This window comes from Molossus molossus, unplaced genomic scaffold, assembly GCF_014108415.1.
Source record: "Molossus molossus isolate mMolMol1 unplaced genomic scaffold, mMolMol1.p scaffold_m16_p_8, whole genome shotgun sequence".
NCBI lineage: Eukaryota > Metazoa > Chordata > Mammalia > Chiroptera > Molossidae > Molossus > Molossus molossus.
In genome coordinates, this window is record NW_023425402.1 from 11,896,029 (window position 1) to 11,923,932 (window position 27,904).

At 59.5% G+C, this 27,904-nt stretch overlaps 1 protein-coding gene across 1 annotated transcript in view; it reads right to left on the minus strand.

Annotated features, from left to right (window-relative positions):
• The window catches only part of LRFN2 (leucine rich repeat and fibronectin type III domain containing 2), a 181,021-nt gene extending 154,781 nt beyond the window's left edge, over nucleotides 1-26,240 (minus strand). Inside the window, exon 1 of the mRNA XM_036248783.1 lies at nucleotides 25,719-26,240. The gene's annotated coding sequence lies outside the window, so the exon portion shown is untranslated. The remainder of the gene's footprint in view (nucleotides 1-25,718) is intronic.
• Between the last annotated feature and the right edge of the window lie 1,664 nt (nucleotides 26,241-27,904).

Below are 27,904 nucleotides of genomic sequence, written 5' to 3' on the forward strand. Positions count from 1 at the left end.
GTGGGGGGAGGCAGGGCCAATGTTTGAATCACTAAATAACAATAATAAATAATTATAGTAACAATAGTTCTTACTGCTGCTGTTATCAATGGCTCCTACCCCATTACTACAGGGCTCGCACTCTGCCCTTCCCGGACGGGACTTGTGTCCTGTCCATCCCAGCAGACCGGCTATCAGGCGGGGAGGTCGTCAGTACCTCCGCTCCGCAGAGGGAAGAGGCAGGCAGGAGTCCTGTAACCCGCTCAAGGCCACCGCCATCCAGGCGGCTGCGGGTCCCAAGGCCAGGCGTGACCACGAGCCTGCCCGCAGGGTCACGGGTTCAGCGGCACACCCACAGGTGTGCCAGCATCAGGGCCGGCGCAGGGGAAAGCCAGAGAGGAAGGCGACCTGCGGCCCTGATTGCTGAGGCAGTGAGGATGCACGGGGGCGTGGAATGGAGCGCACGTGGGGTGCAGGTGCAAGCAGACAAGGGCGAGGATGGTGAGAGATGAAAGGCTGGTATGGTGGGGGGACGGCGGGGCTGGGAAGGGGGTGCTGCTCTGAGTCTCCTGCAGGGGTCAGGTGCAGAAGGGAGCCAGTGGGCGGGCAGGGGTCAGCCTCCAGATGTGCCTCCTGCGAAGCAGGCAGCAGGCTTCCTGATGACGCTGTAAATCAGGCTCCTAGTAAAGCCATTACTGCGCCTCCGGCGCTCAGTCTACTGCCGATACCGCTGCTGGAAGCGTTACCCAATGTAGTTTATGATTCCCGCTGCTGTAAATCTGCCTGGAGCGGATCTGGGGTGGCAGACAGGACACCCACGCACCCCGGGAGTCAGTCTGGCGGGGACCCTCCCAGGCCGGAGGGTGCCGGGCCTGCAGGACCCTGGCCTTGCCCAGTGGTGGAGGGGAGGCAGGGCAGAGGGCTGATGGGGACGCTGGCCCTCCTGTAACACCCAGTCTTGACTGAGAATTCCCGCGAGATCAGTGAGGGTTCAGGGCCTGGTGCCTGAAGCTGCTTCCCTCCCCGGGCTCGCCCTGCCTGTGTGCCCCGCACCCCTGCCCAGCACCTCCCACAATGAGTCCTGACTCCACCGCTCCTGCCCCACAAACGCCCACCTCCCTGCCCAGCTGGGCTCCCCCAGTCCTGGTCACAAACCCTCATTTCTCCCTCTTCCAAATCCCACTCGCCAGGAGCAGCTGTGCCCAAGGACCCGCCTCCCTCCTTCTTCCGCTTCGGGGCACAGGCCTGGCTTGGTCCTTCTGACCACAGGCCCGTTTTGACCACTGGCCCCCGTGCGCCTCCCCAGCTCCGGGGAGCAGGACTGCACCTCCTTCCTCGGGGTGCCTGGGCCAGGCTTGGGGAAGCTCAGTAAACGCTGGTTGAGAGCTAACCGTGCCTGTGGCCTCAGTGCAGGGCAGTGTGTGAGACACCGGGGTCTCAGGGACAGTGCCGGTGGGACGGACCCAGTCCAGCAGGCTCCCCCTGACTGAGTCTGGGACAGAGCTCCAGCCAGCAGCCGGCCACGGCCACACCCGCCCTGCCAGAGGCACTACGCCGGGCTCTGCGGCTCTGCGTGCCAGGCCGGGACGGGGCAGGGCGTGAGACACTGATCCTGGGCAGGGGAGCCCTGAGTCCAGGGCCCTCACATATTCAGGAACACGGGGCAGCACCAGGGAAGCACCAGGGGCGAGGATGGCGGGGCGGCCCCGATGCCCGCAGGCGGAGGGTCTGCGGCCGCTGGCGGGCGCTGAGCGAGCGCTCCCATCGGCGTCCGCCGGCCTGCAGAAGCTCCGCAGGGGCGCTGCTCTCGCCAACACAGGGCAGCGCTCTGCCCACCACTCTAGACCCGCGCCATCACTTGTAGCTCATGGCCCGTCGGGGGTGAGGGGATCAATGCAGCAGGTCACGACCAGCATGCTGAACAGAAGAGAACAGAGCCAGACAGCAAAGGCTGGATCTGACAGGACAGAGCAGAACAGGGCGTTGCACTTAGGAAGGACGTCGTTTCACGACACTCTGTTTCCATTGCACACGTGTTGTGTATCTGTACGTATCACACTACGTTGTGATGTAAACTCTACTTCTTACTGTGGGTTCCAGTCAAAAAAGTGGGAAAGCCACCAATGTGAAGGACCCAGATGCCACACCTTCTACATGCTGAGCGACTCATGCCTCCCTCCCTCCCCCTGGTACAACTCAGTGCCGACCTGGGTGTCTGTCTGCACTACGGGACGCGTTGGTCCTTTGTTTACCCGTCCGTCACGGTCGACATCAGGGTCACATGAGTTTCGGGAGCACAGCACAGTGGTTAGGCAGTTCTGTAGTCTATGAAGCGGTTCCCCGTGTGCACCCGGCACCACCCGTCGTTAGTTACTACAATGTCACCGACTACTCCCCCGGGCTGCACTCTCCGTCCCCGCGGAGGATGTCTGGAGCAGACTGGTGCCACCGCGCACAGCTACCCTCCATCCCGTGTCACAGGCAGAGCGTGTGCAGCAGGTGGGCGCGCTCAACAGGACCTCGGGGACACAGTCCCGTGTCTGGCTCAGAGCAGACAAGAAGTTCGAGAAGTATTTGAAGAAAGAACGAGGGGGTGGGGAGGGTAGGCAGCACAGGCTGTGCCCTCTGGAAGACGATGGCCCCGTGAGGGCATGAAGACAGTGACCCGGGGAAGATCCCTGAAATGAACATGTGCTGAAAGACAGGTGAGGGCGGGGGCTGGGCCGGTGCAGTCACAGAAGGCGTCCTGGAGGCTGAGGTCAGGGGCAGGTCGGGTTTGGGCAGGCAGAAGGAGAAGCCATGATTACACAACCGTAGTGCCTGGATCGGGGGGGTACAGGACATCCGAGGGGTCACAGAGCAGGGACATCTGACTAATATGCAGACCAGAAGGTTCTGCGGGGCTCCCTGGGGTTGGATGAGCAGGAATAACCAGGAGCTGGCCAAGTGAGTGTGTGTGGTGGGGGGATTAGCAAAGTGAGGGAGAAAGAAAGGCGTGAGAAGAGACAAGATTTCCAACTTCACACCCCAAGAGGCAAGGGGATACACTAGACAGCAGACCATTTGCCAGGACCACGGGTTCCAGCCAGAGGCAGAGCTCGGCGGGCAGAGCTCGGCGGGTCTCTACCCCTGAAGCTGGGAGGACCTGAGCCCCTGGAGAAGCAGCAAGAATGGGGCCTCCTGGTGCTGCCTACACAGTATTAACCAGCCAGAGGAAGCTCTAAAAAGAAACCTGGTCTATTTCCGTCACCACTTGGAGGTGAAGACTTTCCTAGAAATTGACTATGAAGCCTCTACTGTGCATGCAAAGGCACCTGCGTCTACACACACTACACACACACGGATGCAACACATGTGCACCCACAGTCACACACATGCACACAACACACATGCATGCACACGCACACACAGGGACACATGCGCGCACACACATGTAACACACACATGCACGCACACACCATGATCCGCAAGAGGCCCATTTTGGGCTTGCCCATGGCTACGCCCTCCAGGGGATGACGGTGAGCCCTGGAGGGGCTGACCACCGCAGGGGTGGGGACAGTGTGCGCCTGCGTGTGGAGGAGCGTGTGCAGGCGGTGCCTCCTTAAAGCCCAAGTCCAGGCTTTGACCAGTTGCTGACAGCCCACAAGCTGGCTTCCAGCCCCACCCGTGTCTTCCTGAGGGTTGACTCTAAGCTACAGATGGTGGCTCCAGGGGCCCCAGGTGTAGAGACTCCTCCCCACACACCTACATGATACCCACAGGTGACCCAGGTGCAGATGGCACCTCTTTGTCCTGCTCTTGAAATGTGCATCCAGTCAACTGCTCCATGTCTGTGACACATAACTCCCTCCCGTCTCCACACCAGACACACAGGACAGCAGTGGGGACAGCTGCGGGGCCACAGCTCCTTCCACCCCCTCCTCGGGGGCCCCACTCCAGAGTCCTCAGGTCTGCCGATTCATCAAAGGGAGGAGAGGAGCGGGGAGCAGCCGCTGCGGGGGCCCGGTCAGCCCCCAGTCATTCATCATGGAGCAAAGACCACCAGGGAGCAGGGGTGTTTAGGGCAGCGCCACCCGGATCAATAGCACCTGTTGCTGTTTTTACAACACCGCTGGGTGAGGAAGCTGGGACGAGCCCCGGCAGAGGTGGATGTGAAGCAGGAGTCCGAGACGCTGCGCCTCCCCTCCGGCACCGCGGCCGCCACGAGCCCAGGGCCGTCACAGCGGCTCGGCTCACGGACTGCCAAGAGACACGACTACAGAGCACGCTGGAAGCAACGGGGTGATGTGCAAGGAGCATCCATCTCCCCACGGGCTCCCCAACCCGTCTTCCCCAGCTCCCCTGCCTCCCTGGCTTCCTCTCCGGGTCAGCCCGGACGCACCCTCTGACCCAGCAAGGCGCTGGACGAGAGAGCCAGACGCGGGTTCCCAAGTGCACCCCATGCTCACCAGCCAGGTCCAGAGCAGGGCTGGCGCTTCCAACACGACCTCACCCCAGGGGCTCCTGTAACGGGTAGACCGACCCTGTGAGGTGAGCACTCTCTCGGAGTCCCATTTTAGGGGTGACTATACTGGGGCTCAGGGAAGTGAAGTGACTTTCCCAAACTCCGACAGCCAGTTAAGTAAGACCCTGGGATTCAAATTCAGGTTCATGTGAGTCTGAGGTCCAGCCCTTCAGCCCTTCACCGGCTGAGGGCCAGCTCCCAAAGCGCTGGATGTCCCGGGGAGGACCAGACACGGGAAACAAACATTGTAATATGTGATGTCAGCAGCAACAGTCATCCAGCCAACACTGACTGCCTATCGCAAGCTAGCTGCCGCTTGCGGGTGCGGATACAGGTAGACACCAAATAGGTCCTACCCTCACACAGCTTCTGAGCCAGTGATCCATCCAGGTGCCCAAGCCGGAGACCCAAGGCTCACCTTCGACAGGTCCCTCTCACAGTTCTCAGTCCCGTCCGATCAAGGTGTCATCTAACCATCGCTGCGTCCTGCTAATTTTACTGCTTCAGTAGCCCTAGCATCTGCCCTCCGCCCTCCGTTCCACCCCAGTCCAAGCCGCCATTCTCTCTCTCCTGGTCTGGTCCAATAGCCTCCTGACTGGTCTGTATCCGCCCAGTCTTCCATCCTCTGAGCAGTTTTCAAAATGTAAGTCTGGTTCCCCTCCCCTCACATGACAGTGTCTCCATGCCTTTCCACTGGCCCCGGCAAGAATCCTTAGCCGCCTCTGACGCCCTACCAATCTCCCAGTCCCCCCACACCATGACCTCAACTACCTCCGCCATCACTCCCTCCATCCCCACTCCCACCCAGCCCCTCCACCACCGTCCACACCACCAGCGCCCTCGCCGCCGCAGGAGCGCGAGTCCTCATAAAGCTCCCTTCCTCGTGTGCTGAGCCGGGGGCTGTGCGCAATGACGGAGGCAGACACCTGCCATCAGAACTTTAACATTTGAGACACAGACTCCGAAACAGCCTCCGTGGCCACGCCTGTCTGTTCCAACTAGAGCCGTAAGACTGACGGGTTTCTAGCCCTTCCCCGTGACTGAGAACGTGCTCCACCACAGTGGCTTTCCCCGCCCTACAGCAGGGTTAGGACGGCCAAGACCAGTTGGAAGAGGATGTGGACCCCGAGGGAAATCACCATGGACTCCCCCAACATTTACATTCCGGCAAACCTCGGGGCGGTGACCTTGGAGGGCAGCCTTACAGAGAAGCGTGGAACGCGTGTTTAGAGGGGCCAGAGCAGGTTGTTCCGTGGAGTCCTGGGGACAGTGTAGGGGTGTCATCTCCCACTGTTGGAGATGAGAAAATGGAAGAGGGTCAGAAAGGAGGCCCTCTCGATCCGGGTCGGACTGCAAGTCGCTGGGTAGGCGAGGCTGCAAGGTCAGCTCTGAGCCTGCCCCTTCGCCACCTGGCTTCCTGGCACACAGGGAGGGGCCGCTCGAGGGGGGTCCTCTCTCCAGGTGCCCGCTTCCTCTGGGCTCCCTGTTACCCTCCACTGCCGAGAGAACATGCAAAACGGGAGCACAGCCTGCTCCCAGCCAAGCACCGGAATTGGGGAGATGAGGGAAGGGCCTCAGCTAAGAGGAACATCAGAAATCCCCTCCCTCCCAGGCCCTAAGGGGCCAAGGGGGCAACCCGACCACTTTTTACTGGAATCCAATGATTCCAGAGTTGTCTTGGCTCTCGGCTTCCTCTCTGGGTCCCCATCTTCCTTCTCTCCATCCCAAACACAGGACGGAGAGGCCAGCGGTGCCGGCCCTCAGCGGGGAGAATAACCGCACTTGGAACGTATGAAACACGCCCTGGGAACTCACGTCCACACGGACACGACCTCTTCTCTGTTTGAGGACCCACTCACCCCCACTGCAGCCCACGCTGAGGTCTTCTGACGGGGGTGGTGAGACCGGCCCAGCTCAGGGGGGGTGCTGTGGGGTCACCGGCCGGCACCCCCAGAGTCGCATCCCCAGGTGAACTCCTGAGACCCTCCCAGAAGTGCCAACATCGGTGTGGGTTTGGATGACCCGAGACAGCTGCTCAAGGACAGAAACGCCCGGACTCACCCCGGGGCCGGCTGCCGGCTGGTCGGTCCCCCAGACGTGAAAACCAGAGCCACCGTGCCCAGAGGGTCTGCAGTTCTCCCCTCTCTCTGGCTTACAGATCTGTTGTTTGTCCTTCGTAGCCGACGGCAGTCTGCTGCCTGCCCCGCGTCCCAGAACCACCTTGGCAGGTGAACACCAAGCCAGCTCGCCAGCCGCCTGGGGCCCCTGGGAAGCGCCCCGCTGCCCTCCCACAGCACATGAGCGCGTGGTGTCTGCCCTGGGGACTGTGCGAGCCCTGACCCGTGGGCCTGGGGAACCGGGGAGACTGCATGCACCTCAGCTCCTCCACAGCAGCCGGCATGCCCCATGCGGGCGAGGGGCAAAGACACCGTCTGCGTGCGCAGCTGCTGGAACCCCATGAGAGGAAAACAAAGACGCTGTGTGTGCTTCATCCCCGTCCGGTCCAGGACCCTTTCCTCATGCTGAGAACCATGGTGCTGAGTCAAAGCCCAGCACGTCCTCGGAACTGGGTGGCTGACAAGCCTGTGACCACTGTTGGTAGCAGTGGGCTCACAGTCTCGGAGTTCTCACCCACCTTACAGATAAGGAAACGAAGGCACAGAGAAGTCAAATCACTTGCTCAAGTCACACAGCCAGTAAGCAGCAGAAATAGGGTGGCTCCCTGCATGGCCCGAGGGGCGGCGTGCTCCCTGCATGGCCTGAGGGGCGGCGTGCTCCCTGCCGAGGGGCGGCGTGCTCCCTGCCGAGGGGCGGCGTGCTCCCTGCACGGCCCGAGGGGCGGCGTGCTCCCTGCTCGGCCCGAGGGGCGGCGTGCTCCCTGCTCAGCCCGAGGGGCGGCGTGCTCCCTGCTCAGCCCGAGGGGTGGCGTGCTCCCTGCTCTGCCCGAGGGGCAGCGTGCCCCCTGCTCTAACCGAGGGGTGGCGTGCTCCCTGCTCTGCCCAAGGGGCGGCATGCTCCCTGCACGGCCCGAGGGGCGGCGGGCAGTGCGGACATTGGAAAGGACGTGGGCACCTTCCCAAGGCAGCTCCCAAGGCGGCTCCGCGGCCCACACCTGCCTGCAGGAGGACAATCAGAGGGGAACAGCTTGGCAGTCAGAGAGCAGGGGGCCGGGGAGGGAAAGCCCCTCACAAACCTGGTGCAGGGGAGACTGGGAAAACACTCCAGCTGCCGGCAGGACGCCCCGAGAATGGGGTCTGCTGCTTCCAGGGAGGGTCCGCCTGAAGCAGGGGGAGAGGTGGCGCGTCCAGATGGCAGGCTGGGGGGGTGTCCCGGAGGAGGGCAGCCCTGGGGGGTCTCCAGGTTGAAACAACCGGCTCGGGGCCAGGGGGCTGTGGAACAGAAGATTCTGGAACGACCTGGGCAGCTGGCTGAGAACCCAGACAGAACAGCCTCCCCGGGTCAGGACAGGATGGGGTTGACGTCAGCCTCCAGTGCACAGTTGCTATTGTGGTTGGGACAGGGTGGCACTGACCAGATTGCCCTGTTCAGACATGCCAAGGAGGACTGAGTGATTCAACGGGTCCCAGCAAGTCGCCCTCCCTGCTCGAGCCTGGCCCTGACCCGCTCACAGGGCAGGAGGGCTTCTGCCCTCGGATCTCCGTGCCTTTGAACTTACGGTGATCCCTCCTCCACACACCATCCTGGTGTTTCCTCCCCAGCACGTGGGACCATGTCATTCTCCCTTTAAGAGCCTTGAGGCCCCCTGCCGACTTCCACCCCAGGCCTAAGCTCCTTAGCCTGGCGCACAGGGCCCGCCCCGCCTTCCTGTGCCAGCGCCCACCGCCCCTGCCCCGGGAGGCCCGCAGTGTCCCTGCTCTGGGAGGTCCTCAGCAAGGCCTGCCCAGCTGCTTGCTGTGCACGGTGCAGGCCTGCCCCCCCATGGTCGCTGCGCTGGAATCAGAACCCCCAGAGAGCCTTCAAGGCCAGTGCGGGGCCACACCCAGCGCAGTTAAGTAGACTCCCCAGGGCCCGGGCGTCAGAGGTGATGAAAGCTCCCCGGTGGTTTCCATGTGTAGCCGGGCTGAGACCACTGTTCACGTGTTAACCAACCTGGACCTACTCCCCTGAAGACTCAGCCCAGGTGTCTCATTCATCATCAAATATTTATTGAGGCGGGCACTATTCTAAGCACTGGATATAAAAAAAGTGATAGCTAATACTTACTGAGCACTTGAAATGTGCCAGACACTGTTCTAAGTGCTTTACCTGTATTAACTCATTAAACTGGGACATCTCTAGGGGGTAGGCACTATTATTTCCCCATTTTACACATGGGGAGACTGGGACACAGAGAGGTGAAGCGACGTCCCCAGCGTCACACAGCTGGGGAGCATTGCAGCAGACTTGTAAACAGACACGTGAGCACCAGACTGCCCTCCCTGCCCTCCCTGCCCTCCCTGCCCCTCCCTGTCCATCTCTGCCCCTCCCTGCCCCTCCCTGTCCATCTCTGCCCCTCCCTGCTCATCTCTGCCCCTCCCTGCTCATCTCTGCCCCTCCCTGCCCCTCCCTGCTCATCTCTGCCCCTCCCCACCCCTCTCCACCCCTCCCTGTCCATCTCTGCCCCTCCCTGCTCATCTCTGCCCCTCCCTGCCCCTCCCTGCTCATCTCTGCCCCTCCCTGCCCCTCCCTGCTCATCTCTGCCCCTCCCCACCCCTCTCCACCCCTCCCTGTCCATCTCTGCCCCTCCCTGCTCATCTCTGCCCCTCCCTGCCCCTCCCTGTCCATCTCTGCCCCTCCCCACCCCTCTCCACCCCTCCCTGTCCATCTCTGCCCCTCCCTGCTCATCTCTGCCCCTCCCCACCCCTCCCTGCTCCTCCCTGTCCATCTCTGCCCCTCCCTGCTCATCTCTGCCCCTCCCTGCCCCTCCCTGCCCTCCCTGCCCCTCCCTGCCCATCTCTGCTCATCTCTGACCCTCCCTGCTCCTCTCCACCCCTCCCTGCCCATCTCTGCCCCCTGCCCTCCCTGCCCTCCCTGCCCTCCCTTCCTATCCTTGCCCCCTCCCTACCCATCTCTGCCCCTCCCTGCCCATCTCTGCCCCTCCCTGCCCATCTCCACCCCTCCCTGCCCTCCCTACCCATCCTTGCCCCTCCCTGCCCTCCCTGCCCTCCCTGCCCTCACATGGCTCTCGGGCTGCAGGAGGGAAGCACACACGCACACGGAAATGCAGAGCAGGGAAGGGACGTGGAGAACGAGAGGCTGCCCTGAGAGCGAGGGGCAAGGGGCTGCCTTCAGCCTGGTGTCAGGCCCTCCCCAGGGGCACACTGCAGCTGGCTCCTTAGGGGTGAGGAGGCTCCCGCCAGGCAGAGGGTGGGGAGGTGGTGTTCCAGGCGGGGCCCAGTGGACTCCAAGGTGTGGAGGTGGGAATTCCAGGATGTGCCCAGGACCCGAGGCCGTCCAGAGGGCTGGGGAGGGGGCGCTGACGGGGCAGCGCTGAGCGGGCCCTCTGACAGTTAGGATGTATCCTGGGCAGGGGGTCTCAGCGAGGCGTGCAGTCTGTGCTGTGAGCTGGGGACGCCAGGGAGGCCGGCCCTTCAGCAGGCGGCTGCAGCCACTTAGCAAGAGGCACCTGCAGGGAGCGGGAGAGAACGCCTCCTCCAGGAAGCCCTGCGGGCTCCTCACCTCCAGTCAACACCATGGTGCACAATGGCCTGTTCGCCCCTTGGTCACCCTGCCAGACTGGGCGCTCCCTGAGGGCAGGGACCAGGTCCAGTGGCCTCTAACCCAGCAGCTAACCTTTAGGTGCTCACTGAGCAGAGGCATGCCAGGCAACACCCTGGAGAACTCTGAATTGGGGAGGAAACCAGAAGTCCCTCTGCCCACCTCCCCCACAGATCTGGGCCTCGTAGACCTCAGCCAGAAGGAGCGGTGCGCCCCCTGCCCCTCGCAGAGCCCTTCACCCACATCCCGGCTGAGTGGCCAAGCTACAGATGAGCGGCAGCCAAGCCCCAGCCCTTCCCTTCACCCCCAGCGAACCCCATGAGGCAGGGCAATGGGGAGCAGAGTCGGGATTCCGGGCCTGGAACAGCCGGGGTGCTCGGCTGGCAGTGGGGCACCTGCTGCTGCTCCGGGTCTGACCGTGAGGACGGCCCAGGGCTGCCCCTGGAGCTCCTGTGGTCCTGCTGCTGCCGTCGCCCCCCCAGGCGGGCCGCAGAGCCACACGCTGACCCCCCGCCATCGGAATCACAGGAGGGCAGTGCCGACGGAGTCACCAGGCACCATGGACAGGTGGCAGAGCTGGGCCGGGCACCCAGGTGTCCGGACTGCCAGCCCAGGGCTTTCTCCGTGACGCTTCACTGACCTTCCCAGCATGCCGGCCCTCGCTGTCCCTGTAGGACGGTCTCTCTGTGGTGGCGCTGAAGCCCGGAGCCCAGAGCAGCCGGCTGTCCCCTGGGAGCGGGCGGCCGGCCAGGCCCCCAGGGAGGCACTGGCCCTTCGTCACCCTCAGAGGCCAACTTCCCCTCACATTCTGCATCAGCATGATGGCTGAGGTGTGGGTCCCAAGCCAGCTGTGTCCCTGCGCAAATGACTCAAGCTCCCTCTGCCTCGGTTTCCTCACTGCGGAATAAAAACGATAGTGACAACAGTCCTATGTCTTAGTGTCACTGAGGATTCAACGAATTAACCAATTAAAGTTCTTAGAATAGTTGCTGGCAGATCATTGAGTGCTTCCTCCATGCGGATATTAGTGAGACCTTCCTGGGTCAGAGTCGAGGGACCGGGGCCACGGTGTGAGCCGGGCAGTCCGCCAAGCCCACTCTGCGGTTTCCACAGCTGGGGAATCGGGAGTGACTCGCCCCTGAGTGGCCTGAGGACAACCATGAAATGCCAGGAACTGTGAAAAGAATTTGGAAGTTAAAAAAAAGAAAAAGCCCCTTACGAGTGGGAGGCTGATGGGCAGGTACCCCCGCAGCAGATAAAGGGCCTGCAAACCACCCCTGACCAATAGCTGCCTGAGGTTTAGGGCCCCGGGGCCTAAGCCATGGCCCTGAACATCATTGAAAATGTATAGACCCTTGTCGCTGTCCTTCCCAACTCTCCTAGTCACCGGAGAAACAAGCCCGGCGTTAACAGAGTCTCTCTGCCCTCCCAGGAAAACACAGCCCCTTCGGCGTCCGGCCCCCACCTGAGGGAGGAGGGCGGCTGTGTGCCCGGCAGGTACATCCACTCTGCCACTGGGTGTCTCCTCTACCTGCCGGGACCCTCAGATACCGACAACTAGACCAAAGGAAGTCCCAGAGCCCCAAGGAGCCAGCCCTCTGCTCATGGGGCCCCGTCCTCCCTGGGAACCTCATGACTAGAAATTCCCACAGGACTCGGTGGGTGGGAGGACCTTGCCCTAGTCACCAAACGGGAAGCCACGGAGAGAAGCATCAGCCCAGAACCGATGGACTCCTGCTCTGTCGTTGACAAGCTGTGGGCTAAACACCTGTCCTTCCTGAGCTTCCGTTTCCTGAGCTGTAGAAAGTACCTGCCCTGCCTACCCCGCAGGCCAGGATGAGAAACAAGAGCTGTCCCGTGGAGGGAACAGGAAAAGATACAAGGGGAGCTGCAGCAGAGCGCCCAGGGGTGCGGGGTGCGGGGTGCGGGTGCCAGACAGCCGGCTCAAATCCCAGCTCCGTTACTGCCTGGCTGGGTGACTCTGGGCGACTTAGTTCACCTCTCTGTGTCTCGTTTCCTCTGGTAAATCTGGATGAGCATGTGTAAATCACCAGGTTTGTGGGGGTGAACCAGGATGCCGTCTCTAAATCCTGCCGGGGTTCCGAAAACGTGGGCAGCTGTGAGGGACCGTTCCCGAGGCGGGTCCAGAGTGCTGGTTAAGGCCAAGACGGTGGAAACGGAGAGCAGCGGGTTCAAGTCCTGGCTCAGCCTGCCGGTTCTGAGTGACCTGGGTAGAGTGACCGACTCATCCCAGTGGGCCGGGACTGACCTCATTTTAAAACTGAAAGTCCCACATCCCAGAATCCCCTCAGTCCCAGGCAGACTGGGGGACAGCTGGTGACCTCAGACCCTGAGCTGGTCCCCACACCTGCACAGAGGGAGGCAGCACCTACCCTGCCAAGGCCGCCGGGGGGCGAGAGGATGAACCTGAGTGACCAGACCCTGCAGCGCTGGGTAGCCACACACTCCCCTCGCCCTCACGACAACCCCAGGAGCGGGCGCTGGCGTTAGCCCCACTTTACAGAGAAGGAGACTGAGGCTCAGCAGTGACCTGCCCAAGGTCACACAGCTCATAAATGAAATCAGAGATTCAAGCCCAGGCTGTATGGTTTCTGGGCCCCAATGACTGTGCTCAATGACCTGGCCTGTCACATAGCAAGTGCTCAGTAAACAGCAGCAGTTAATAAGACAACCCCTGAGGGATGTTCCAGTCTGGATTCAGCAGGAGGTGTGAGCTGATGATTCTGGGAGGGAGTGTGAGGCTGCCTGCACCTTCCACTTTACAGTTTTGTTGTCACAGGCCCCTTAGCAAGGACAGGTGGGTGAGAGCCTGGGCAAGGGGCCTCAGGAACCCAGAGCCCCTTCACAGCATGCACTCGGGCTGCACCCCCGGGGGCTGGCTCTGTGGACTCAGGTGCTCGCCCCCAGAAAGGCGGCCTCCAGCGACACCCTCAGGCCCAGGCCGACCCCCAGTAAGGGACAGGCACATGCAGATGGCCCTGAGGATCCCTGCTTGTCCAGAGTGTCTGCCTCCTTCCCCACGGACAAGAGCTGGGGACAGTGAGCTGAGCTTCTCAGCCACGGCAACCTGTGTACTGTGACCCAGCCCGGAGCCATGACCGTGTCTCCCCAGGATGGGGTGGGAGGCAGGAATATGAGGAGCCCAGAGAGGAAGGGCCTGTCCCTGTAGTCCAGATTGAACCCAGAACCCGGTACACCTCCAAACTTCCCAGACAGGAGCCTCAGCCCCAGCTGGTGATGCTCAGCGGGGGTTCCCAGAGAGGCAGGGCTGCAGAACAGGCAGGGCCTGGGCACCGCAGCTTCCCTCTCATGCTGGCCTGCTGTGCCCAGGACCAGACTCAGCCTGGAGATGAGCCGGCCCCAAGGGCAGGGGGAGCTGCACGGGGCAGTTGTGTGGGACCCCATGGAGGTCCGGCAGCAGCTTCGTCCACAGACACAGGAAAGGAGGGCAGAGAGCCAGTAGGCCCCCCAGCCAGGGCTCCCACCACCCCGCCCTGTGCCTGCCCTCCTGCCCTGGCCTGGGAGCCAAACTGCAGATCTCAGGGTCCCAGTCAGCCCCCGGGAACATGGGGAGCATTTCCCCCTGCCTCGAGGTCCCCCAAGTCTTTGCCAGGGGAGCAGCGACACTTTTACATAAAGTAAGGATGTGTGGGGACACGAATGCCCCTTGTATCACTGTGAACCCCCTGTCCCCACCCTCTCACCCTGACTCCAACTCAGTAATCACACACGACAGCCTAAATCGAGGGATGAGTGTGGGCTCGGGAACCCGGCTGCTTGGGTTTGAATCTAAGCTCTGCCCTCTCGAAAGCTGTGTGACCTCAGGCAAGCTACTTAACTTCTCTGGGCTTCCATTTTCTCACCTATAAAATGAGCTAAGAACAGCGCCCGCCCCACAGAATTAATGTGGGGATAAAATGAGTACATAAAGCTTACATTAGAGCAGTGCTGGGCCCACCATAAGCATTCAATACCCAGAAGCCATTATGCTAATGGTGTAATATAACTCAATCCAAGCATGACCTGGTCATTCCATTAGCCTCTCTGAACTCCGGTTCCCCCACCTTTAAATGGAGGCGACTCTGCTCGCCCTGCTTCCGCACTGCCATGGGGTCCGAAGTAGGTAAACATGCTGTGGATAGAGCTTTAAACACTATCAACTGCTATGTGTACGTGGAAGGGGTGAATTCATCGTACATGCTAACAAATATAAGGTAATAGCAGCATAATACTACGGGGTAAGACGATACGGTGTAAGATAACACCCTGCATTGAACACGGGATTGAGAGAGAGACCCGCGGATGGAGAGAGGGGGAGAGGCCGAGGAAGGCGGGGAGAGGCAGCGACAGTGAGGGCTGAGCTCCAAGAACAGGGCTTGGTGCCGTACTGTAATTTACACCGATACACGGGAAATACCAGCCTGGCGCCGCAGAGAGGCAGCATCGCAGGGTGACCTGCTCCAGATAACTCACACCCCAAGAAGGGCCGGCAACCAGCACCCCGCTGGCCTCCCGTAGCTCATAATGCACAGCTGTCCCTCCTGCCCGGGATTCATCCTGGGGCCGCGGTACCCACAGTGCCTCCCAGTTACGTGCCATATTTACGTGCCCCGCGATTTATGAAACGGGCTGATCACAGAGCCCTGAAACTGAGCTTTGGGTCTGGACTTCTCCCCCTGAGATGGGAACTGGGCTGGGGCCTTGGCTGCAGGCTTCGTGCGCGGAATGGCTGGGAGGCCAGGTTCCCAAAAGGTCCCATCCCGGCTCTCTTCCCACGGACCACGCCCTATGCGGGCCTCCATGGCCTCCTGGACTGCGGCCCCTCCTCAAGGTCAAACATGCACCCCAGTCTCCCCTTAGACACTTACCCAGAATCCCTTTCTGCACCTCCTCTCCCCCAGAGTTCCTGAAAGCCCCGCCCACTTGCATGCCCTCCACATCTGGTTTCTACCCTCCCAGGTCTGAGGTTGTCACTCCCTCTCGTGTCCGGGCCCAAGGCCCACTTTCTGCCCCAGATGTCCGTCCAGCTCCTGCAAACCAAAAGGTCCAGAAAGTCCCTTTTCCCACCCTAGGACCACCCTGGGGGATGGGTGTTGGGGGTGGGGAGTAATCATGGCCAGGGGCGTGTCTCTTTCTGGCCTCCTCTCCACCAGGCTGGATATGCCGCTCCTTCTTCATAGAAGGGTCCCCGATCCAGGTCCCACACCCCCTCTTAGAGCCCTTAGCCCAGTTCCATCCCAGGACATCCGTGATGGTGTCAAAAGGATCCAAATAAGCATGTCCCCCGGCCCTGCCGCTAGCTCCCATCCCACGGGGACTGTGTGTCTAGGCAGCTGCTTCCCCCATGCCTGCCATGTGGACCCCACCTAGACTCGGACCTGGAGGCTTGTTTCCTCTCCCATCTGACTCACCAAGGCCCAGGTGGGAGGTCCTAAACCATCAGCCATCTCACCCAAACCCTCTTCCCCCAAATCCCCCCAGCCCTCAGCTCAACACAGTGTGATCGCATCAGATAATGAAAAACCCACTGGATCAGGAACCACTTCGAAACCTCCGTGCCTCAGTTTCCCCTCACATACGATGGACATACCCGTAGGGACGGGTCGGATTGCCGGGAGGATCAGACGGGCGTGTGGAGTACTGTGAAATCCCCCAGGTCTACACCAGATGTAAGGGGCGGCTGTCTGGGAGGGGTGTCGGCTCAGCGTCCACCGAGGTTCCTCTCCGGCTTAGGAAGACACCAGGCTCTGTACTGTGAATAATGACAGCTCACATGTACAGAGCGTTCCCCACGCGCCGGGCACTGCTCCAGGCGCTTTACACACGGTAATTCATTTAACTCTAACAACCCTACACAGTGGATACTATTATTATCCCCATTTGCAAATGAGGAAAAAGAGGCACAGAGCAGCCTGTTCAAGTTCACACCACCTGGACGACCGCACACAGTGCCAGCCCTCGGAACGGGGCCCCGTGTGCACGAACTACCCACAGAGGAGAGGCGCGGCGGCCGCAGAGTTCAGTGCCTGAGCCGGGCTACGGTGCCGTGTTCATCTGCTCCACCCTCCTCTTGGACATAAACTTCCCCGGGAGAGGAGGGGGCCTTCCCCCATCAGATGGCGACTTCTCAAACACAAGGAAGCGGCCTCGCCCACGTATAACCTCCCTGCTGTCCCCCTGCTAAACGTTCATGCCTAGATTCGTGCCCGCCTAAGGCCTGGGGAACCGTCTTCCCCCAGTGCAATGACCCTCACTTGTCATGTGCTTAGAAGACGTGAGTTTGGACAGAGGCTCCAGGATTTATGTCTGTTCTAGGGTCTCCCCTGAGGTCCCCTTCTCCCCAGTTCAGCCCTGTGACGCTAGTAACCAGGCGTGGAGGAAGATTAAATGGTTCCTTTAGGGTCAGCCGTCCCTAAACTGGGACCACAACCCCCAAATCTCCCCGAGATCTCTTCATCCCTCGGTTCTATTTGGGTGAGATGGTAAGATGTCAGCTCAGTAGGGGGGGGGCAGGGATTTGGGAAAGCCGCTTAAAAGTGCTTTTCTTAAGCAACCTTGATCACCATCCCCAGCATCACCAGCACGGTCAGCTCCACATCATGTAGTTAATCACGTGTGACCTTCAGCGAGTCCTGGGCAAATACACGCACACACGTGCACATGGAAGAGCAGGTGAGCAAGAGCACCAGAAACAACCCGGCGTAAAACCCTCACCACCCCATCCCCACCAAGTCCTGGAGTCCACTGGGCGAAAAGACCAAGCTCTCTGTGAGAGGGAGGCCGGCGCGCTCACATGGACTGGGCTGCGGAGATGGTGCGACCCGGCGGCCCCGGTCTGCTGGCCGCCGACAGTAGGCGTCCAAGAACTGCTTGTTGAGTTAACCTGATCGGTGAGGGCAAGAGGGATGGACGGATGAAGGAGCGTGGGCTTGATCACCAAGCCCTAAGCGATCAGGCCGTCCTGACCTCACAGCCTGACGGGGTGGAGGGGAAATTCAGAATGAGCTGGAGGAGGCCTCACCCCCCGGCAGGCAGCAAAGTGTACAGCTCAGCACCTCAAAAGGCGGGAAGGCGGAGACCGTGAAAACGGGGGAGCCCACTGAGGCACATACATGGTAAACACACTTGCTTCTCAACACGCCTGACGGGAAGCCCCCGGACAGGGCTTCCTCCACCCTGCGAGGAAGGAGGTGGTCCCGCCCTCTCCTGCACTCTCCTCCGTGGTCACCCGGCAGAACTGGGGCCGGAACGCCCGTGGGGCCAGCCCGGGGTGGCGTTTCTCAGCTGCTGGAGGTTTGGTGCCAATCAAAGCTCCTGAGAACAGAGCCAGGAAGGAACGCTCGCCAGGCAACCACAGGCGTGCACAGGCGTCCCGGCGGAGGACGGAGGGCCCCATCACTCACTGTGTGGCTGCCCGGACCAGCTGCCCATCCTTCACACAGGCAGGAGCACACCCGCCCTGTCTCCAGGGCCGTCCGCAGCGCGCACAGTGCCGGCTGTGGCACAGCTATGCAGTCTGCTGTGATGGGGACCTCGGGACGGGGTCTGAAGTCTGGGTCCTCCTCCTGGCTCTGCTCACCCAGGCAGGGAGGAAGCCAAAGCCAAGCACTGCTGACCCCAGAGCCACAGGAAAGGACAGAGGCCCACACAGAAATGCTTTGGAAAGCGCTCGGCTCTGCAAGGATCGGACAGCTCGGGCGCTTGTCTTCCAGCGAGAAGCGGAGAAGGCGGACCGGAGAGTGTGCCAGTGTGTGTCGATACATGTGGTAAGCACGTGTGTGGTGTGCGTGAGAGTGCGAGCATGTGGACGTGTGTACTTGCATGTGCGCGCATGCACACGTGTGAGTCTGTAGGAGCGTGTATATGTGCACGCACACGCACGGAAGTAGAGGAAGAAGGAAACACCCCCTTCACACTGCAGCCCTGGATCCTGGCCATTGGACACTGAACCCAGGCCTGGCTGGGCGGCTCATTTGGTTGGAGCATCATCCCACATACCGAAAGGTTGTGGGTTCAATCCCTGCTCAGGGCATGTACGGGAGGCAACTGATCGATGCTGATCAATGCTTCTCTCTCACGTCGATGTTTCTCTCTCTCCCTTCCTCTCTCTAAAACCAATAAAAACATATCCTCAGCTAAGGATTTTAAAAACCAGAAAGAAAAAAGAAAACAAAATCTGAACCCCTAGTGGCATTTGTGACGGGTTTGGGAGGTTAAGAGCCGCCGGAGGGAAGCTCGGCTCGGTGCCCACGCTGGAGGGGCAGCAGGAGGAGAAGGCTCGTGGACTTACACGTAAAAGGACCAGACACCTGGACAGGAGGGGACTTGAGAGAGCACTCAGACCCTGGCAGAGCTGAAAGGAGAACTCATTCTGGGTTCCCCAGCACCCCAGCGAGTCTCCAGGGCCAGCCCCCAGTCCTGGTGCTATACAAGTATCTCTAACCTTTACCTCCATGACCCCAAGTCACCATCCACCCCCTCCCTTCCACCCCGGGAGGACCTATCTGGGTATTACAGTGGTTTCATGACAGGGGACATTGAGTCAAGAGACCCACTTTGCCCCCCGCCCCCCAGAAATCCTCAATACCTTGTTAGAATGGCCGGTCCTCATTTCACAGCCCTGCCGGCCATTTGCGGGGCTCTCCGGGAGCCCAGAAAATTGAGCATGCCTTCACCCACACCGCCATCATCCCTGGTCCCCACCTCTCTCAGCAGGTGCCGAGACACAAGCCAGAGCCTGAGCCCAGCTTAGCTCCCTCCCCAAGCTACTCCAAGTCCTGTGGGCTAAGTCACCATATGTCGCCCATTTGGGGGACCAGAGAGAGTCATGCAAGAGTAAGACCCAATTTACAGCTACTCGGAAGTAGGTGCTTGTACAGACCCCCAGTATCAGCGGGGACCACAGTCACCCCCACCAGCTTCTCTGATGAAAGCAGGGGACAGATCGAAGGGTAGCTTGGAAGGAGAGAACCAGCTTTGCAGAAAAGGAACAGGAAATCTGTCCCAGGGCAGGGAGTTGGGAGGACCAAATGGACTTAGCATCCCCATGAGGTTGATTAGAGACCTGAGTCAAGGAGAGACTGAAGCCCGTTCCATGTGGCCTGGACTACGGCAGGGTAGGGGGAGGGCTGCGTTGACGGGAGGGCCCAGGAGGGAAATACCGAGGGCAGAGGGATTGAGAGACCTGGCATTTTGCTTCTCGTGTTGTGTCTGGGCAGACTGTGGCTTAGCTCCTGCCCGCGGGTGAGTTAATGTAGGACATGCCAATAATAAATGCGCTGAACTCTAAAGAACCCAATTTGGGGATTCTGCAGTCTCTCACGTTCCAGGGCTACCCTGTCACTACAGGACTGCTGCAGACCACCCCAAGCAGGCTGACAAATTACAAGAGCCCATTTTGCTGCCTAATCCAGTGTGACACAGTTTAACACCTAAATCTTGTCTCTATAGTTCTAGTCTGTCCTTCAGGTTGGTCTGCACCCCATCAGCCTCGGCCCTTGGGGATATTCAAGAAAGCAAGTCAAATAGTCCCTGGTCTCCCCAGGCCACACACAGCCTTGTGTCTCCTCTGCAGGACCCTCCCCCCTACACGACCTGCAGCTACAAGGTGAGAGAACCACCCGGAAAAGAACAAAGACCAATAGATCATGACAGGTGTAGACAGTGCCACTGCCTAAAATTGCTTGGTGTACTTGGACTCAACTGCTACACAAGCCGATGACCCAGTGCAGGATTGTCTCAGCTCTGGCTTCCCACCTCTTGTCCTTTGGCCCTAGCCTCCAGCCCTGCCCTCCTCCCCCACTGAGATCAAGCAGAGGCACGTCCAGAGGTCTGGGGCGGGATGCACTTTGCACCACTGGCCTGCTCCAGGTTCATGGACCACACCTGGGGTAGCAACATGCCAGAGTGAGTCTTCCTCCTCACCATCTCCTGGCTTCTCCAGGCCTCCTTCTTCCACCCTCCTTTCTAATCCTAGCCTGTTGAAGCTCGCATTCTCAATGGAGGCCACGGCGCCCCCCAGGGGGCAAACATTTGTTCCTGGGAGGGATGGGAAAGACTCGAACTCTGTATATAAAGCGCAGACACACACAGTACATAAACAGATAGACAGTGGATCTGTGGTGTTTCCATTTTATGGGGGCTGCAATTAGGAACAAAGGTGTCTGAAAAGACCCCTTGAAGGGAGCAAGAGTGAAAAAAAGGTCAAGAAACAGTGGCCTCAGGAAAATGCCCTCTGTCCACTCTGGTGCCAAAGTTTCAATGACAGCCGTGTGGCTGCAAAAGCAATACCCTGCCTGGTCAGTGTGGCTCAGTGGTTGAGCGTCGACCCATGCACCAAGAGGCTGCTGGTTCGATCCCTGGTCAGGGCACATGCCCAGGCTGTGGGCCCGATCCCCAGTGGGGGGCATGCAGGAGGCGGCCAATCAATGTTTCTCTCCCACCAATGTTCTCTATCTCTCTCTCCCTCTCTCTTTCTCTCTATCATCAATAAAGAAAAAGAAAGAAAGAAATGCCCTATGTATCAGATATCAGTGTGACCCTTTCTACCCGTTGTCTGCTACCAATCCAACCCACCCGTCTGGACCACGGGCCCCTCTTCTCAAGTTCTTTACCATCCCCTTCCCCCAAGGCACAAGCTTAGCCAGCCTGGTGTCCAACTGGCTAACTCCAGTCCCACCTGAAGCTGATACATTAACGTCTGACTTTAATGCCCGCATAAGAGGACACTGTCACATTTGATATTTTAGTTACTTGGTCTCAGTTAGGAAGGGAGTCACAGATACAGGGTGAGGCAAAAGTCGGCTCACAGTTATGAGTATGCAAAACACAGTTTATTCTCGTATTATTGTTTATTAATTAATGTATTACTTGCCATACAAATAACTGTGAACCTACTTTTGCCCCACCCCGTATCATGCTGAGCTGAAAGGCCTATTTAATGGATGAAGCCCCTTCACACAGGCTGCCCCGCCCTAACATCCACCTTGGGGAGTGAGCATGAGCATCCTGATTCATCAGGAAGGAAGCCAGACCTCGGGGAAGTGAAGAGATCTGCCTCCCGCCCACGTCACACACGGCGGCAGAGGTGGGTCCCCTGACTTGTAGTCCGGTCCAGTGCTCACCCCCTGCCCCGTCTTCCATGCTGACTGTTTGATGGGAGCTTTTATTTATTTATTTTTTCTTTATTGATTTTAGAGAGAAAAGAAGGGAGAGGGAGAGAGAGAAAGAGAGAGATAGAAACATCGATGAGAGAGAACATCGATTGGCCGCCTCCTGCATGCCCCCCACTGGAGATTTGGCCCACAACCTGGGCATGTGGCCTGACCAGGAATCGAACCAGTGACCTCTTGGTGCATGGATCCACGCTCAACCACTGAGCCACACCAGCTGGGAGTTGATGGAGCTTTTAAACGGGGGCATGAGTGGGCAGGGCAGCAGCAATGTCTACGCAGACGGTGGGCTCTGCGGGGCTCTGTGAGGGAGGCTCTGGAGTTGCCCCCAACCAGGCCAGGAGGTCAGCGGGCTCAGAGAGGTGCCAGTCCCTGGTGCCTGCTGGTCACTGTGGGGCAGAGGTAATATGGACGAGTTAAGAGTGTGGGCTTTGAATTCAGACCACGTGAGAATAGAGTGGCAACTCTGTCTGCCACTTACGAGCTACCTGGCAGGAGCCCAGTTCCTCTGAACCTTGGTCTTCTCATTGGTAACGTGGAGGTAATAACACAATTTCACCGGATTGCGAGATTGCACAAGATAATAACGTGAAGCTCTTAGATTTGTGCCTGGCACATATAAGCACTGAAGAAATTGTTTGAAGGAACTGGTCCCTGTAGCCTAAGAAATTTCTTGGCACATACATTCTACTTGTTCAGGACTCTGCCTCTGAATCTCCCCAAGTTCTCAGTGACCTCTAAAAAAATAAACAAAATAAACACCTGCCCCAGCAGGGTGGCTCGGTTGGTTGGAGCGTTGTCCCATGCACCAAAATGGTTGTAAGTTCAATTTCCAGTCGGGGTACATACAGGAGGCAGCTGATTGATGTTTCTTTCTCATACTGATGTTTCTCTCTCTCTCTCTCTCTCTCTCTCTCTCTCTCTCTCTCTCTCCCCCTTTCTTCCTCTCTAAAAAGCAATAAAAACATATCCTCTGGTGAGGATTTTTTAAAAAAGAAAAGAAAACAAAACAATATCTGCCATCTATAGACTTTTACTATTTCTTAAATCCTCACCTCCCCCAAGAAGCCCTCCTGATTGCCCTCACCCTGAGCAGTCTAGACATGGCTACTCTCCCTGGTCCCTATCCCCAGACCTGATTGCCTAGTTCCGAAAATACCTTGTCTTAAGCCTTCCCATTATGGTTCGACCTCCTTCTCCACCCCAGTTCCAGTTGGTTCATTAGTCAGACCCTGCCAAATACACAATTGGGTCTGAGCCCCGATCCCTGACTGGGTGTGCCCTCCAACTCCACAAAGGGGACCCAGGTCCAATCACAGGCCCTGCACAGATCTCGGCCTGGACCTGAGACCACCCCTGTGAGACCGCTCTTGGGGTAGGAAGAGGCAGAGTCAGAGAGCAGAAGGCAGGGGCTGGGTTCTGGGGGACATTTCACACTCAAGCTTCAAACGGAAAAGGTGGCAGATGCCAACTGTAAAACACGAGCGGAGCGTGCTGAGCAAATGTGCGCAAGGCTGTAAAATTCCAAAGCAAACAAGAGGGAGGGCAAGAAGCAGGTGCCACGGCCCCAGAGGTAAAATTTGCTTCTGAAATTTCAATTTCTGAAGATTTCTGGAGGCCTTCCTGGAGTCTGTTAGTGATCCGTTTACATGTGATGACATCCAGCCCGTCTGGCAGCTCCATGAACACAGGAGGCTGGGGCACAATCGTCCTGCTCCCCCAGCCCCTCCCCCCAGCCCACACTCCTGCAGAGCTGCACGGGGCTTGGGGAGCGCCAGGGCAAACACGGGCCATAACACATCTGCGAGGCACACGCCATCATCTCCTTCCATCAGATGAAAACACAGCGGCTCCAGGGCTTAACCAACAAAGATGTGGCAGAGCCAGAACTCGAACCCAGGTCTCCAACTTTAGGTTCCGCTCCATTACATGACAACTCCATCCCTTCAAATAAAGTGGACCCTAACAACACAACCACGCCCAAAGAAAAAATCGCAAAACACCCCACTGTTGTTGCTTTTGTCCGGGGCCCAGTTCCGCTTGGCGATCTCCATTGTTTCTGTTTTGCCCCTGCATCCAGGCAGCAGCCTCCCCCATCGGGATGGGAATGCCTTGGGTGCCAATAACTATCTTCACCCCCGCCTAGGACAAGGGGCTCTCTGAAGGAGAACAGGCCCTGCTCCACCCCACAGGCTGGGGACACTGGGCAAGCCTGGCACTTGGTCAGACCAGATCCCTGATTTTCCTTCAGAGCTGCAGCCCAGACAAGAAAGGTGATTCCCACTGTAGCCACAGCAGGACTGAGTGGCCAAAAGGCTGCCTGGCTCTCCCAGCAGCCCCACCTCCCTCGTCTGCATTTCCTACCCCGTCCACCCTCCTCCTCCTCAGTGTTGCCTCCTGGAGGCTCCCTGCACTCACCAGCCCCCAGGCCACACTCCCCGCTGGCTCAGATTTCTGGGCCTGGAGAGGAACTGGAGCCTCAGAGAAGCTGGGAGCCTGAGCCCCAGCGTCGGTCCGTGGAGAGCACCCAGTCCAGCTCCACCTCCCCAGAAGCACTGCCAAGAGGCTAAAAGGGAAATGCCAAGTTTGCTCTTTGTATTCCCCAGGGTGAGGGCAGGAAGATAAGTAATTACATTCCTGGGCAGGAATTAGACCAGAAACTCTAAATTGAGGGCTGGGCAGGGGGCCGGAGCAGAAGCACGTGAGAAGCCCTAGGAGAGAAATGGAACTCAGCACTCCGGCCAGAGTCAGAGGGAAAGAGGACATTCCAGCATCAGCAGAAGGCCGGCAGCTGGCACGGTCCGCGGAGGCTGCTGGCTCCAACCGCAGGCCCTCAGAAGCTCCGAACCCCCCTGCACAGCCCTGACCCCTTCAGCCTCCCCAGAAGCAAGTCCCACAGCTGGAGGGCTCTGCTTTGCCTGGTTGTATAAGCTCCAAGCAGAGGGCGGCAACCGGCCCGGACACAACCTCAAGACCTGGGTTCTCAGCTTCCAGTAGCCCCACAATCCCCAGCCGTAGCCTCCCCACCATGATTTCTAAACCAGCCCCCAGACACATACAACAGCCCACCCAGAACCTCCCCCTGGTCCCTGGGAACTTCACAGCTCAGAGACTAGCAGTTTCCTCTCTGGCTTTGCTCCTCCCCAGCTGTGGGGGGCCAATTTCCTGAAGCCACCCCTTCCCCCAGCCCCACAAGGCCAATCAGCCCATTTCAGCTACAGAGGCCCCCTCCATCTCTCTCTCTCTATACACACACACACACACACACACACACACACACAGGGCAGAGCAGAGGCCAGCATCTACAGCCATGCCTGCAACTCCAGCTCAGAGTACCAGCTCGAGAAGCCCCCTCGCCGCGCAGGTGTCTGTCTGTCTGTCTGTCTGTCTGTCTGTGGCCATCTCCCCATGCACTTGGTGTTGGCTAGCTCAGTCCCTCCGCTGCCTTCCCCGGGCTCGGGCTCCCTCCTCTTCTCTCTCAGGCTCTGGCTTTCAGGGGCTGTCTCCTGAACTCACTGCCTCCGTCCTTTGTACTGGAGTGGCAGGGAGATGGGCAGGACACCTCGCTGTCATTGCCTAGGGTCTGTGCAGAGCAAGGCACTGCTGGTTTCGGAGCTCTCCGCCGGCTATCCCTCCCCCCTGCCCAGGCTAACCTTAGAGCACGGGCAGGGCTGGGTGGGAAACAGACCTACCAACCAAGGCAGGCTAATGCCAGTTTCCATATTGCTTCATCACGCCATCCTGATGCCCCAGGCTGCACACACAATCCCCCTGATCTCCCTGCCTCCTGCCTGAGACCAGGATAGGGCTCCTGAGTCTGTCCTACCTGCTTCTCCAAACTGCAGTGATGCCTTCCTTCCCTCCATGAGCCCTGAATCAACCCCAGGCTGGGCGCTACCCCACCCACTCAGCCCGGGGAGCGCAGGGAGCCTGGCGGTGGACCCAGCCCCCAGCAATAGCTCTGGCCAGGCCTCGCATGTGGGGAGACGCAACAGAGTGGTCTGGCAGCAAAGTTCTGCTGTTTCAGGTTTCCATCTATCTGGGAGCCCGGCTCTCCCTCCTACCCTCCGGCCTCACACGGACCGGACCGAATATCCCTGCCCCTCACCAGAGTTTCACCCCCACAATGGAAAACAAGAAAGGAAAGGAAACCTCCCGAGATAAGGATGAGCGAAATGAGAAGAGGGTGTCCGCACCAGTGTCCGTGTGAGGGAGTCCTCAGGTGAAAAAGAAGGATGCAAAGTTCCCGGTCCCCCCGGTGCTTCCAGCCCCCGCCAAGCTCCCACAGACACCGGATCGCGGAGACGGCGGAGGCGACCACTCACCTGGGCGAGGCAGCATCTACCCCAGGCTAGGAGGCGGCGAGGCCAGCTCCGCGGGGCGCCCGGGGTCCCTGGCTCGGCCACGCATGCTTCCCCGCCCGAGACAGGCTGGAGCTAATCCCTGGGATCTGGAGAACGAAGGCAGATGGTGGCCTCGGACGTCCACGCGGGGAGAGCCCTGAGCGGCTTATTCAGTTATATCCATGGCATTTAGCAAGAAGAGAGGAAAAAGCACAACTTGTTCTCTTCTCTTCCAGATTGTAAAAAACCAAAAGCAAAAAAAAAAAAAAAAGATAATCCCTCCCTAGGAAGTCGCCGGTAGGATATTCCAGATCGAAGAACCCTGGGCATTTCCAGGCACCCAAGGCATCTTGGAATATGGGGTGTCTTCAAGTTCAGATGAGCCAGCCAGGGTGTGCGTGTGAGTGTGTGTGTGTGTGTGCGCGCGCGCGAATGAGCGAGCCAGGCTCTCACACCCACACGCGCACACATACAAACACACTTCCCCGCACTCGCCGCGTGCACACTGCCCCCCGCGCGCGCGCACGCGCTCCTGGACACACACACACACACTCACACACACACACACACACACACACTCATACACTCACACACGCACGCACGGTGATCACACGCGCAGATCGGAGAGGGAACCGGCGGGCTGCGGAGGCAGCGCGGGGCCAGCGGTGAAGGAAGCCAAGCGGCCGTGCGCACCGTCCCTGCGGAGCTCTCCGGTGTGGCCGCCCCCAGTGGCGGATGGTGGAGCTACAGGGACAGGCAACCAGCCTCCGCGTCCGCCGCCCGGCGCACACGCTTCGGCGCGGACCACTGCTGCCGCCGAAACCGGAGCGATCGCGGGCCCCGCGGGGGTGGCGTGCTGCGGAGGCGGCGAGGCAACGGGCTGCCCCGCAGGCTGACCGGCGGGACCCGTCCAGAGGGGCGGGGGTGCGCCAGGGCCGCGGTGGCCGGGGCGGGAAGCCGGCGAGCCGAGAGCCCCGGGAGCCAGGAGGGCTGCGAGTCCCGGGAGCCAGGAGGGCGGGCTCCGCGGCCCGGCGGCGCGGGCAGTCCCTGTGCAAGACGAGCCGGGTTGCCCGGACTGTGCCGCCGCATGCAGAGCCGGTGCTGCCGCCTCACGTGCGGAGCGCGCCGTGCAGCCTCCAGCCCGCCGCCTGCCGGAGGAAAATCCGCCGCGTCGGCCCCGGGCTGGGTGGGGGCTGGGAGGATCCCAGCCCCTCCCAGCCCTGGACCCAGCTCCGATCCCCACTAGGAGGGACCTATGAAAAGCGAGAGCCTGGTGAATGCACATACACACGTGAAGACCTCGTGAGTATCAGTGGCACCAACTGTTTGCGCAGCGTCTTCGCAACTCCTTCCCTTGTTTGACCCTCCCCGCAACCCTCCTTCCTCGTTCGCGGGAAGTGAGACCCAGAACAGTAAAGAGACTTGTCCAAGGCGCTTAGCAGGTAGTTGAGTCTCTACTCCAAGCTGAGTGCAGACTTGGCATCAGAAGGTATGGGTCTGCTCAGGACCTCATCTTCCTTTGGTCATTCTCTCTGCCCACTGGGATCAGCGGCAACCAGTTTCGGAGGAAGATAAGACTGGGCTCTGCCTTACTGAGCTTACCAAGAAGTAAGTGTACCTTTGCCACGGAAGGAACTGAAATTTTGACACTCCTGCTGGTACTCCAGCTAGTAAATCCCGGAATCGGGAGAATGTTTCAATTCATCTCCTCTCCTAGTGGCTAACACCTCCCATGCACCTGTCCCAGACACCCACAGGGAGGCACATGTGGCACGTGGATATGTCTCTGCCACCCAGGGTAGGATCCGTTGGAGAAATCTGTAATATAAGACCCTGCCTCCTGTCTGTGCACATGGTGGGCAGGGGATGGGAGTGTGTATATCTGCATAAGCCCAGGCACCTAGACCCCATGAGCTGGGCACCCTCCCATGTGCACCCAGGGGAACCACCAGATCAGCATACTGCAGACCCTGAAAGACGGCCCCTTCCCTGCAGGGGCTCTGGGAAGCCTGTGAGAAGAAGGACATGGCCAGGATGAAACAGTACGCCAGAGGGGGCTGACACGAGAGCTAGGGGCAGAAACAGGGCGCATGGGGACCTAGGAAGGCAGGAGAAATGAGATAGGGAGGAAGAAGAAGAGGTGAGAGGGAGGAGGTAGGGTAGAAACA